Source organism: Brachycentrus maculatus, unplaced genomic scaffold (assembly GCF_059751285.1).
Source record: "Brachycentrus maculatus isolate JH-2025_06_01 unplaced genomic scaffold, ASM5975128v1 h1tg000091l, whole genome shotgun sequence".
In the NCBI taxonomy this organism is placed as follows: domain Eukaryota; kingdom Metazoa; phylum Arthropoda; class Insecta; order Trichoptera; family Brachycentridae; genus Brachycentrus; species Brachycentrus maculatus.
Window position 1 is genome coordinate 142,806 of NW_028280845.1, and position 14,265 is coordinate 157,070.

The following is a 14,265-nucleotide window of genomic DNA, read 5'->3' on the forward strand; positions in this document are numbered from 1 at the left end:
AGTCTATGACAAATCTTAAGCCTTGTATATACCCAGACTTCAACATTCTTTTTCATCGAGATGTCAATATAAATAATTCCTTTTTTTACAAAAATGTTAAAATATTAGTATATAACCACTCACCGTAGTGTTAATACTATTAATAATATTAGTATGATGTTAATCATTTCGTACAAGAAAATAAATAAGTAAAAATGACTAACCGCAAAGTAAATGCTTTAAATATTAATAATATTGAGAATATATAAATAATTACTTATGGGACAAACCTACATGTATGTAAACAAAGATTTGAATAAACACAAAATACTGAGGTTAAAAAATTGGCGTCGAATCAAAAAAAGTTTGGGAATCTTTGTCCTTAAGGTTGATAGCGCACTGAGTAGGCCCGGTAGACGAGTGGCAAACTGACACACTAACCTTTGCGCCCTTCCGAGATATGTAGCTCGTCTTGTCTCTGCGCGAAGTCTATCTGCAGTGGGAGGTGGAATTTTGCACTTAACGCCGTTTACATGGGGACAAACGCTCACCTTTTGGCCAAATCCCATGAAAGTTTTTGCCCAAAAACATATTTTTAGACGTATGGATTATCGATGCGACACTTCAAGATATCTCTACTGCTGAAATGCGAATACTTAGATGATCAGCTGGAGTGTCCCTTGGAGACAAAATAAACAGTTCACGCATTCGTGAAAGCCTGGGTGTAACTGACATTAATAGTAATTTTTTGGGACATAAAATATTTTGAGTATATGTCTAACCGCATTCCTCTATGGCTCCAAATACTGAACGATGTATAACACCTACTCAAGGCAACTAGAATCTGCTGAGTTGCGAATGCTTAGATGGTTAGATGAAGTTTCCCTTAGAGACAACACAAAGAGTTCACGCATTCGCGGAAGCCTGGGTGTAACAGGCATCAATAGAAAGGTAGAGGAAAGGCAATTGAAATGGTAGGACGTAGAGAACCTGAACAGAATGGAAACCAGGCGATCGCCATGGATCTTCTTCGAAAGACATCTAGAGGAAGACTAAAAAATCATGGATGCTACAGATAAATAAGAAGGCATGGTGACGTTGTATATGATAAAGGGCCTACAACCTGAGGACGAGAAGAACTGATCCCAACAGTCTACAAAGACGATAAGTTGGGATAGAGCTAGGAAGAAAACCTCAAGATATCCCTCACTTCACCTGTTGCCCCCATTTCAGCTTTCAAAGACAACAGTTGGAGGCGCATTCCGGAAGGAACCCAGGTGAGGACCTATCCGAGATCGGATCCATGTTAGTTCATAAAGAACTCTAAAGAGAGGTGGTATCATACATGATAAAACTAGTGAAGGTTTTGGTACCATAAACCAAGCTAGGACACAAAATGCCGAACCCTCTTCTAGTGGAATCGAAGACCAACACTTCTCCTGAAGAGTTTTACTTGGTTTCCTCCCAGCAATGAACAAATGCTGAGAAGAAAAAGGCGATCGAGTTAGTGGTCGAATGATATTCTAATATAATGTAACATTTGTACTAGGCTGGCAATGAACCTTGTGTTGATATCAGATACATACATTTACATTACACTAATGATTTTGACACAGTTATCAACCAGTGAATTTATATGCCCGACACTACACAATAAATAAATATGTGATTAATAATGATTCAGTGTTCTTACCAAAATAACAGGTACATAAATGATATACACATCGCACATATAACGGAATACAGTCCTAAGGTTCAAAAAAGCAAATTAGAAGGAAAAATCGTATATTTGTTTTCATCGTGAAATACATTTTTTTGCATAAATTGTGATATAAATCCATAGCTAATAATAATAAAATTATATCTAAATATTTCTATTCCACGTATATTTTATTTTATCAGTGACCGGGTTTCGTCGTTACCTACATTATTACCGAGGCTTGACAAAATTCATTGTTATACGAGTATACACATATGTATATATATATATATACTTGTTATTTTATTACATGTATGAAATGCAGTTCCACCAAGAAATGTCATCATAACTACTAAAAATAACAATATTTTGAATGTATCCGTAGTAAGTAGAGAATCTTCTTCGTTACATTTGACATATATTTGACGTAGTTTGCTTAAAATACCGTTTTTGTATTGAAAAAATAGTTTTTCTTAGACATTATTATATGGGTTTGAAAAAAAGGAGTTCTTGAAAGGTGAGGGGTTAAAAATATATATATTAAAAAAAAGCCAAAATCCAATGCGTATTTAAAAAAAAACCGTGTGCGAAAAGACGTCCGACCTATAACGCAACCATTTTTGAGCATTTGAGATCTTAGCCTTAGGTGGAAATATGCCCAGCAGCTACGGATGTTAGATGTCAAAATAAAATATGGAACAAAGACAAAATAAAGGAATGGGTAAATGATCAAGAGTTTACTTTATGAAAATTGTGAAATGTTTATATTCTTAATTTTTCTCTCTTTTTTGTGTGTATATTAGGTAAATATAGTTAAAAACAATAAAAAATGTAATCAAACCAACAAGACACACAAGGTGGCTTGGTGGGTCTCTGCAATTTAAAAAAAAATATATATAAAATTGCGATTTAAATAAATGTTTACAATTTATGTTTAAAAAAATTATTAAAAAATTGTGAAAAAACATTTGGGAACACTCAAAATATCTTGTGGGTCTATTTCATTCGATGTACGATATACGTAGAGTTTCGCAATGAATTGCGACCTGGGTTATTTTTCATATGATACATAGTTAACAGCCAAGTTGTATGGAGAATACACAACGTTCTCTTTAGTACTGTCCAGGACATGATGGTATCTGGCCTGAGCGTGGTGTCCGGTGGGCAGTCGTAGGTGCGTGCGTTATGCAATTGACCCTGGCTACATCGACATGATCAAAATTGGTGGCACACTTTTATTTGTTTCACTCACATATATTCCATTCGTTTCATTTACATATTGTTAAACCTTTTTCGTTTCATAATATGTGATATTAACAAACAGCGCGTTTAAAACTTTTATATACCCGATATATTTAGAATATATTATTTTTACTTATTTATTTTTTTACAAAAATGTTAATAATATTAGTATATAACCACTCACCGAGTGAATGGATACATACTAATATTTTTAAAATTTTTGTAAAAAAATAAATAAATAAAAATGACTAACCACAAGGTAAATGCTTTAAATATTAATAATATTGAGAATAATATATTATTTAACCGTTTTAGTTCTGAAATTTTTTCTTATATGTATGCTGAAATTGCTGACATTTTTTTCGAAAATGGTCCTTTTCATTAGGTGTGTACGAAATACAGAATATATATATTTTTTTAAATATAGACCGATTTTAGAAGTTCTTTCTGGTATTGGTCGAGAACATATCAAACTACTCATATAAAGTATTATTTTATCATATGTTTAAAAATAAATGCAATCTGAGAGAAAAAATACAGAAAATTTTCATTCAAAAGGATGTGTTACGGTCGTGTGAAATTGGATCGTCCTCGGAGCTTTCACTATTGATGAGCATCCTCCAATTGGTAAACATTATAATTTCATCGCCACTATTACTACTCTGAGTATAACAAACATTTTCAGACAAATCCGACATTGTGAGCGCGAAAATAATAAGTTGAAAAAAAGGTAGTTTTACTGCTCAAATTTTTGGAACTCGATATATCATCAATCTCATGACAATATACATATAAGTTTACGGGAGCCATCTATGGTTGGTTTGAAAAAGCTTTAATTTAGCAGTTACTCTTTTATTTAGAAGTACCTATGCAAGATCTTAACCGGTAAATTTTACATTCTGAGAGACGCCTGAAAACATGAATCCAGCTTAGAATTTGACCAGATCATTTTATTTATCACAATGTTATGAATATCAAAAACAAGATTGTTTGCGATACAAATTAAACTGATATGTTTTTAAGCGTAGCAGAGTTACATTTAACGAGTAAAAAAATCTCTGTAAAAAAGTATTGCGTTGCAAAAATGGAGTGCATTCGCCCTAAAGATGCTTATTCTTCCAGAGCTTTTCATCAAAAAGATCAATTCTAACTTGATACGTTTAGAAATTTAGTTAAGACTGGGATTTCTCCCTTTTCAGGAGGGTCTTAAATTTGTGTTCTCAGATGTTGCCCGCTATCCAACCCTTGTTTTCTTCTGCCATGGCTAAGTATGTGCGAGGCATCGAGTTTTTGTTGACTGCGTATTGGGCCAAGGTCGATAATATTACGTAACTCAGGCTGCTTGGGAAACTTTCGGATTTAAATAAATACATAATATATATACAGGGCATCCATTCGTCTGAAAAATGTATATCTGGGACTAAAAAAACCACCGAGAATTTTCACCAAATTTCCAATAATCTGTTATAATACCTTACCTAAAGTTTGACAATCCAAACGAATCGCTCCGTGGTATCTACATATGTACTGGATAGAAGACACGTGCGATCGAATGATATAACGCCATCTTTAAGCATAACATTATGGGTGTGTTTAAATCCTTCTTAAGAAATCTGAATTTCACCACTTAGGATTTTACGTTTTGACATATAGCTCACTCCTTTCAAGAACGTCATTTATCAAGAATCTTAAATTTTCAGTTGTGCATGTTTTCGGAATGCCCAGAAAATGTATTTTATCCCAGCAAAAGCGGCATATTTTTAATTTAATATTTACCCGCTACAGGGCAGAAAGTGTTGTTCTTGCATTTTAAAGAAAAGTATTGTTTAATTATTTTATAAATAAACTGCATCGTTTGATGCAGTGCTTTGTGCACTTTTCATAATATATAGACACAGTCAAAGGGATAAATTAATATTTGCAAAGTGATTTTTTCAATTCATATAAAATTTGATAGAGTCGAGATGCCGGACTGACCTGGGAGGAAGCCAAGGAGATGGCGCGTGAAAGAGTGACTTGGAGACCCCTCGTACCATATGCTCCACCTAGGGAGCGAACATGGAAACAGAAGAGAAGAAGAAAATTCAATAGACGAGTTGAATTATAATTTGAAATGGCGGTCACCCTAACGCGAGTCGCAAGTTCTGAGTTCGCAAATACTTTACGATATTTGGGAACCAGTTTTTTTTGGCGGTTGTCGGCCTTTCCATTTCGTTCGACGTGATTTATATATAAATGCGTTTTTTTTCTGCGTACTACTTAATTCTAATGCACATTGAATTTGGTCGCCTTTGGTCGTGAACTATCGACGACACGTCACGTGGAATAATGTCTCATTTCAAATTTTCCATTTTCTTCATCAGCGTAAATTGTATATTTGTTTTCATTGATTGATTCGGCAGTCGCTTTGTGGTAATATCTATCTGTTTTTAATTTAAGTTTCACTTGGTTTATCCCCCTATTTCTTAAAATCTATTGTGATAAGTACTTCGATGCATTCTGCATCATTTTCAGGTGTTTGAAGTATTCGACACATTATCTTGCCAAGTTTCCCTCAGTCTTCTTCTAACTCCGACTCTCAGATGATGCCATTGTTTTACTGAATTGTCAATTTAAATCCAAATATTCGTATAATTTTTATTATATTTAATTTTTGGTACAAGATTTAGTAATCATTGAATGGAATTACATTCGCCTTATAAATTTGTCTTACCGTTCTTTCCTTTTTTCAGCCTTGCATTATTTCTTTATTTGACTATTCGAACATCTTTCATGCATAGTTTGCTACACATTCGTCTGGAGGAATCGCATTTCAACTGCATCGGTCTACTTTCATCCTTTTTTTGCCAACTCCATGCTTCACTTCCATACATTAGGGTTGGATATCAGAACTATGTTATATTCTCTCTAACTCTTATCCGCACCCAAACGGTACATAGGGTACTACATCATATAAACGCAGTGTTATCTTGATCGTTAACACACGAAGGAAGGGAATTATAGTAAAAAAATCCCTTGTTTTTATTTGACCATCCGTGGGAATCGAACCCGGGGCCTCCAGAACGGTAGCCGAGCGTGCTGACCATTACACTACGGAGACGGACACTATGTTGTATACTGTCAGTTTACTTCTCAATTAATGTATATCAAATTGCATATAATTGTGTATTTTTATACGATTTGATTTAGACAATTCTGTCAGGCAGATAATTATCTTATTATATTTGATTAGATGTTATGTAAGGTTAATAAGACATGTTTTCAAAAAAAACATATCGAAAGAACGGTTCACTTAATATATTTATATACTTATGTAAATTCATCATTACATAAATTCTCAAGTATTATTTAAAGCTCATTTCTATTTTAATAAAAATAGAGCAGAATAAATATCGCATGACAGTAATTGATTTTTTTATTTATTTAAGATTTATAATTTTTAAAACGTCATATCACACTATGGGCCATTAATTACTGTTAATGGCTGTCTTCGAGTCGGCCTTCAGAGTTCGGTGTTCATACGAAAATAATTAAATATTACTCTACATAGGTACATTGTATGACTGTATTACGTTTCTCAACTGATTGCGCAACTCGCAATTGACTGTGTCGATGGTTTTTAAATAAATAAAATTAATTTTTCATCGTACTCCATAAAATAATTTTTGTTGTTGTATGAAAATTAATTTTAGATAACGAAAAACTTCTTCTCCGTCTTACTCCTCATTACTGAGGGTTGTGACCCTTGTGGAAGCAATGACTCTTCTCCAGTTATCCCTTGACTGCGCTGCACGTATAGCTTCATTCATCGAGGTGCCTTCTGCTGTCTTAACTCGATCGGTCCATCGGATCTTCCTGTCTCTCTCTACCCCTCCAGGCTACCAATCACAACCAGTCTTTACAAGCTATCCTCATTGCCACGCGCAATGCGTCCAAAGAACTGAAGAATCCGTCGTGTACATACACTGGCCAAACTGTCAAACTATCCAAGTGTAACTGCTGACGAATGGATTCGTTGGTGCGTCTAGCTGTCCATGGGATTCGGAGCATGTGCCTCCAACACCACATTTCAAATGCGTAAAATTGTCTTCTTTCTGCTGCTTTTATGGACCATGTTTTTAAGCAGCTTACAAAAAAATGGAGTGGACCAAACTCTTGGCAAGATTTATCTTGGTGCTGTTACTCAACGAAAAAGAGTAACTACAAAAAAATGAAACAATATTTTGCGTCTATGTCGTATATGTCTTCGATATATCGTCGTACCTTCAGTTTTCAGCATAAATACTGTATGGACTCTTTCATCGATAAAAAAAATATGACGATATGTTTGAAATTAAAACATTATAAATAAATATGATTATTTGCTCTAATAAGAAAAAAACAACTGTCAATCTGACGTTTCTGGGACGAAAGAAAGCATAGACAATGCGTAATATGTGTAGCAAGTACTATTGTAGAGTTATAAATATTTATCTGATAAAATTACTTAGCTGAGAGAATTCAAATTGATGTTTTAATAAGTAAACGAATAAATATAATATTTACGCTTAATTTCACATAAAATGTATTTCTATCTTCTTATAATAAATGTTACATTTATTTTTCAATTCACTCTTAATACATTCAGGTATCGCGTCATACATTTTTAAACCTTTATACTTGATGCAATTTTGCAATTCTCTGTTTTTTCTTCAACAATGGCAGTCTTATTCTACTTTTGTTTTTAGATACATTCTACGTAATACCGTATAAAAATACACGAAAAAGTAACTGACAATTAGTGGATAATATTTCCATGAAAAAAAATCAATTCAATGTTTAAAAAAAAACATTATTGCTTATTTTATTTAAAAAAAACTTTACAAAAATAATAAATAATAAAACCCTTATTCGCACCCTAATGATGCATAGGGCACTGCGTCATATAAACGCAGTGTTATCTTGATCGTTTACATATGAAGGAAAGGTGATCAGCCATCCGCTTCAGGCACCAGTCCAGGGTAATAATATTGAATAAATATTACAGTGAAAAAATCACTTATATTTATTTTACCCCCCTTGGGAATCGAACCCGGGACCTCCAGAATGGTAGCCGAGCGTGCTGACCATTACACTACGGAGGCGGACAAAAAACTTAAACTTATTTTATTTAAAAAAAACTTTAAAAACAAAACTTAAAGCATAGCTTGAAATCCTTCCTCGTGAACCTCATAGAATGAACGCAATAATATGACATAACATCGCTAAGCGGCAAGTAATGAATATTTGAGTTTATGTAACTCGCTAATATTCAGACAACAGACCTTTTGTAATTCTAGCATTATACATTTTCTGACATGTGGACTTGACACTAAAATACTAAGCGATTCAACTTGGCCTAAAAACGCAATGTCAATAATATTGCTATTAACTGCCATGATAATGCATCGATAAGCTTTCTTTTACGATTATGGAAACAGGGTTGTGCCAAACCATAAAAACGTATATAAATACAATAGGAAGAGCTAGTTCGGATCGAGTGGTGAGGATGCTATCCTGCAGACAGCAGCGTAGATAGAGGTGACAGGCCCCCAGGAAGACCACCTAAACGTTGGAAAGACAGCTGGTCTTCCACCTCCCAGGAGCGGACTCAGAGAACAATAGGACACAGTCCTGGCTAAAGAAGAAGAAGAAGAAAAGGAAGAAGAAGGATTTATAAATATTTTTAATGTTTACATCTGTAAAAATTGTTTCGGAGATGTCAACTGGTATCAGAATGAGAAATCTCTTAATAGAATTAAAAATTTGGTAAACGATTTAAATCTTAAACATTTTGTGTGTGTCGAAATCCTCGTTCTCAATACTGGATTTCTCCATTTAGGACTGATTTTTACATTTTTGATATCTTTGAAGAATATGGAAGTCAATATAAATATGAGTCCTAAGCACTGATATAAGGTATTTCAGGGCTTACGACCTGCCGTAAGCTGATTGTAAGAGATCAATTTATACACGTGTATAATTCACCATTCTTCCCATGGTTGACAATCATAATTGTTGAAATGTCGACCATAAATCGATTGACTGTTTATGATTATGTTGAAACCTTTGCATTTTTTCTTGATTACCTTGTCGATTCAATAATTATTAGTGGAAATATCTAGGAATATCATAATAGAAATATGTCACAAAGTTCAAATTTGTTATTACTAAACAAATTATGCCAGTACTGTAAAAATACACTTTAAAATATTCAAACCCATAATTATAAATTAAATAGAGTAGGCACTGGTTGTGTTCCTACATAGCATGCGATCAAGGTAGGGTAGGCAAGTGTTCCTATATGCAGGGGCATGCATTCCATATAGGCAGAAAAGCAGTGCCTATCCCAACTTACTAAGTAGTACCTAGCTTACCTTACTACCTACTTCTACTGCCTATCCTAATCAACTCTCACTGCGCGCCACTGCCTATATGGAACGCAACCAAGGTAGAGTAGGCACTGGTTGTGTTCCTTTATTGCAAGCGATTAAGGTAGCCTCTTTCATTCGTTCCAAATGTCCAAACCATCTCAACAAATTTTTCTTAATTTATGGAAATATAGGCAGCGGTGGGCTGCAGGGGGCTCGGAAGAGGCTCGCGCGAGCCCCTTGTTAAATTTGAATTGTGCCGGCAAGTCCCTTGTTAAAATAAGAGAAATTAATATTCTCTAATAAATCAGTAAGTATATACATATATACAATATATACATATATATATATATATATATATATATATATATATATATATATATATATATATATATATATATATATATATATAAATATATACAATATATACATATATATATATATATATATATATATATATATATATATAAATATATATATATATATATATATATATATATATATATATATATATATATATATATATATATATATATATATATATATATATATATATAAATATACATATATATATATATATATATATATATATATATATATATATATATATATATATATATATATATATATATATATATATATATATATATATATATATATATATATATATATATATATATATATATATATATATATATATATATATATATATATATATATATATATATATATATATATATATATATATATTAGCCAGCCCCTTGTTAAAAAATTAGCAGCCCACCCCTGGATATAGGGTAGACACTGGTTGTGTTCACGCAATATTGCACGCAATTAAGGTAGCCTCATTCATTCATTCAAAGCATCTCAGCACACCTTTCTTGTTTAGTGGTAACCCTGAAGTGCATGCAGCAAGCATGAACGTAATAAGTATGATGCAATACGCCGTAAAGTTCTCGGCCATCTTGTTGTGTGAGTGTGGAGTGTGGAGTGTGCGCGGTGCGGCGTGTGGAGCCACGCGCATTGTCCTTCCTTGTGTCACCGACATTGCTCGCCGCTCGCGGCTCACTGCTCGCCGCCGCCGTAACACCGGGGACGCCATTACGTCAGGAGTGCGGCGCTCATGTAACTTAGGGCCACCTCGCACGGAGAGCTTTCGTCCTGCAATATCGGAGTTTGCATTATCTGCATTTAACCGAATATGTAATATGATATAACTACTACAACTACTACAACTACTACCATCACGCCGTTTCCCCGCAGGCAGAGAGGATGGAACGCCACACTTTTCTGTCCTGACATACACTCCTCGCCTCCTTCACATCCATACATCTAGTCATACATGCCCTCCGATTACTCAGACTTTTGACACCGTCAGATTTTAGGTTCTGATTGATCTGATCTTGCCAAGTCTTTTTTTTGTTTTCCCTCTCACATTCGCCACATATATTTTCTTAGTCATTCTCTCGTTATCCATTCGCTCCACATGTCCATACTACCGCAAAGAACTCTTCCTAATCTTTTCAATTATTCCTCGTTCAGCCTTACATTCCTTTCTTATATATTCGTTTTTAATTCTGTCATACAATGATTTTCCACAAATTCGTCTGAGGGAGCGCATTTCAACAGCATTCACTCTGCTTTCATCCTTCCTTTGCCAGTTCTATGTTTCGTGATATAATGATCACAAATTTAATCACAAGAACGTGATCTTGTGGTTAAATTCGTAGAAATTTTTTAAAAGAATTAATTCGAAAGGTCATAAACTGCAACGTTAAAAAAGGTTTATTTTCAATATTTTATAAGTTCAAAGTTTTTGAATGTTTGAAATTTTAAACGATTTTTATATTGGTGTTTGTGATGTATATTTCACATTTACCTTCCCTCTTCTTACAATAGTACAGCTTTCGTCCGCCTCCGTAGTATATTGGTCAGCACGCTCGGCTACCGTTCTGGAGGTCCCGGGTTCGATTCCCAGGGGGGGTAAAATAAATATAAATATTTTTTTCACTGTAATATTTATTCAATATTATCTTGGACTATACCTGAAGCGGAGGGCTGATCCGGATTCGTCCACTAAGAAGTTATTTTTAGTTTTTTTGTTATGTCTTACAATAAATAAGCGAAAAGGCACTCTTACTATTACTACTACTACCATCACGCCGTTTCCCCGCAGGGGTAGGCAGAGAGGATGGAACGCCACACTCTTCTGTCCTGACATACACTCCTCGCCTCCTTCACATCCATACATCTAGTCATACATGCCCTCTGATTACGCAGACTTTTAAGCTTTTAAAACCAGATTTGTGATCAAAGACTTGGACAGTCAGTTATACGTTATAAGGCACTCTTAAGCTTTTAAAACCAGATTTGTGATCAAAGACTTGGACAGTCAGTTATACGTTAATCAGTATTTATGATAAATAATACGTGGATGGAAAATAAACGTGCGTAATAGGTTTAAATAGATCTGATCCACGTTCTGTCTGTAACGCGAATACATCGTCGGTTAAACATGTCTCGAAAAGCCTGCAATTTTATGAGACGAGTATGTATATTTGAGCTAAATAATTAGGAAAAAATGGAAAAAGGTAAAATAAAAAAATGAAATATTTGAAAAATTCAGTCTACTTTCATGTTTCTTTTGCCAACTCCATGCTTCCGTGGACTCCGTTGTGTACTGCTGGATATATACAGTATTTAAACAGTAACAGATTAATTGAAATAAAACTTTTTAAATATTATTATTATTTTTTTTATTATTATAATTTTTTTGACATCTCGTCAAAGATGAAGAGAAAAATGGAAGTCTGGGCATTTACGACCGTCATAGGCTGGTTTAAGTGATCACTTTACACACGTGTAACATTCACCAATTCTACCTATTATTGACAACCACACTAATCAAATTTTTGGAAGTTATATATATTATACGAACCAATTTTGAAACATTGTTCTTGAATCACAAAAATTTTGAACTTTAATAAAAAAAAAAGAATTTTTTGAACAAGTATTTGGACACACTCAAAATGTAAAACTTTTTCAATCAAAGATTTTACTCTTGGCATCTATTTTATAAGGTTTCGGCACGTGGATGCCATTTTTCGTCTCGTAACCATACCTGAATTATGTGAACAAAGCTTTTCCGCCGTAGTGCAATCAATTATAGAGAGCCAGTTCTTACAGATTGCCGATAGGTTTTCAATAAGTTTATGTCTGGCTAAATTCTTGAGCAATCCATCACAGTTCATTGTTTTTGTATGAAAAATTTAATATTTTTTTTGGATTTGTGGCAGGGGGTTAAATCCTGCTGGAATATTCCATTACCATTTGACCTTCGTTTTTATATCTCTGGTAGTATCTTTTTCAGTAGAATTGGGTGATATTTCTCGCTATTCATCATCTCAGTCACTGAAAGAAGCAGCCCTGGTCCATAATACGAGGAACACCCCCAAAACATTTTTTTAGAGGGTGTATAAAATACGAAAAAAAGTTTTGTTTCAATTAATCTCTTCAAAACTGTAATTGATTAATGATAATAATATTTTCCTAGTTGATTAATTGCCATTTTTACAAAATATCTAACAAACTAACTAACCGTCACACCGCTTCATCGCAGTGGTAGGCAGAGAGAATCGAACGCCACACCACTCTGTCTTTGCAAACATTTTTCGCCTCTTCCATATTCATGCATTTTCTCATACATGGCCAACCCTGCATAGAAGCGTGTTCTAGAAAAAAACAATCGAACAGCGTTGAATCAAGGATTTCATATAAAATATAAGCCAAGTTTATAGTTTTACAATTTTGCTCGCCGAATTCATGTCAAGGGATAACCAAAATTTGTCAACGAAAACAAAAACAAAAAATTCCGAGAACGGTTCTTCGTGGCATCCAGATTTGAAGGTTTTGTGTTGCGCAATCGGCTTATCCGAATACGGTACACATTTCTTGCACTTATCAATGCCAAGGCTGTTGATATAACAAACTGTGAAATTAATATCAATAACAATATATTGTTGTCTCAAATTACGCCGAAATTACGAAGCGTTAAATAGGCGTAAAAGGCCGCTTTGAAATAACTGACTAAACAAACATCATTCTTTTGAAAATGTTGATTGAAAATTAATAACTGGCGAAACAATTGTCACAATACTATTTTTTATGTGTTTTTTTAAACAATAAATACAACTTAGTAGACACAAAAAATGTGTGTTTGATTTAACAATTAATATGTAAATTAAAATGGAGTTCAGCAAATATAACGCTAAATCAATAAATAAATAGTAATAAAAAACTTGGGGACAGCGGTGGCTGTCCAATCTGTATCACTCTGACTTTTTAAACAATCTTCAGCTCTTCCACATTCATGTATCTTCTCATATATACCCACCGATTTTATAAATAAATGTGTATATATATATATATATATATATATATATATATATATATATATATATATTTACACACATTACTTACATATGATATATACTAATCGATTGGGATAATTTATATAGCGTCATTTTCGTAAAATACTACCTCAAGGGCGCTTCACTGTGAATGAATTGGGGAAAAAAAGATAGTGGAAAGGATTTATCTGTAACGTTTTTTATTCTAAATATCATTCAATCTCACTATTTCGAGCCACAGCATCGGCCCGTAACACCAAAGGCACGCTCGTCAAATTAAGTGCGCTGGTTGCGAGCTGGTAATATAACTTTGCCCATTGCAGTTGCAGTAGCCGATCGAAGCGTGAGACGTCTATATACCAATTCGTCTGAAATGCATAGCACTTTTAGATACTCTGGAGCCATATTATGTATGGATTTATGGACAATTTCCGATGAGCAAATGTTTGAACACACTCAAAATATTGTATGAAATTTGTTAAATTGTCATGTTGATGAGTTTGGCACTACGTTTTCTTTAAAATGATAGCCTTTAGCCACCACAGGA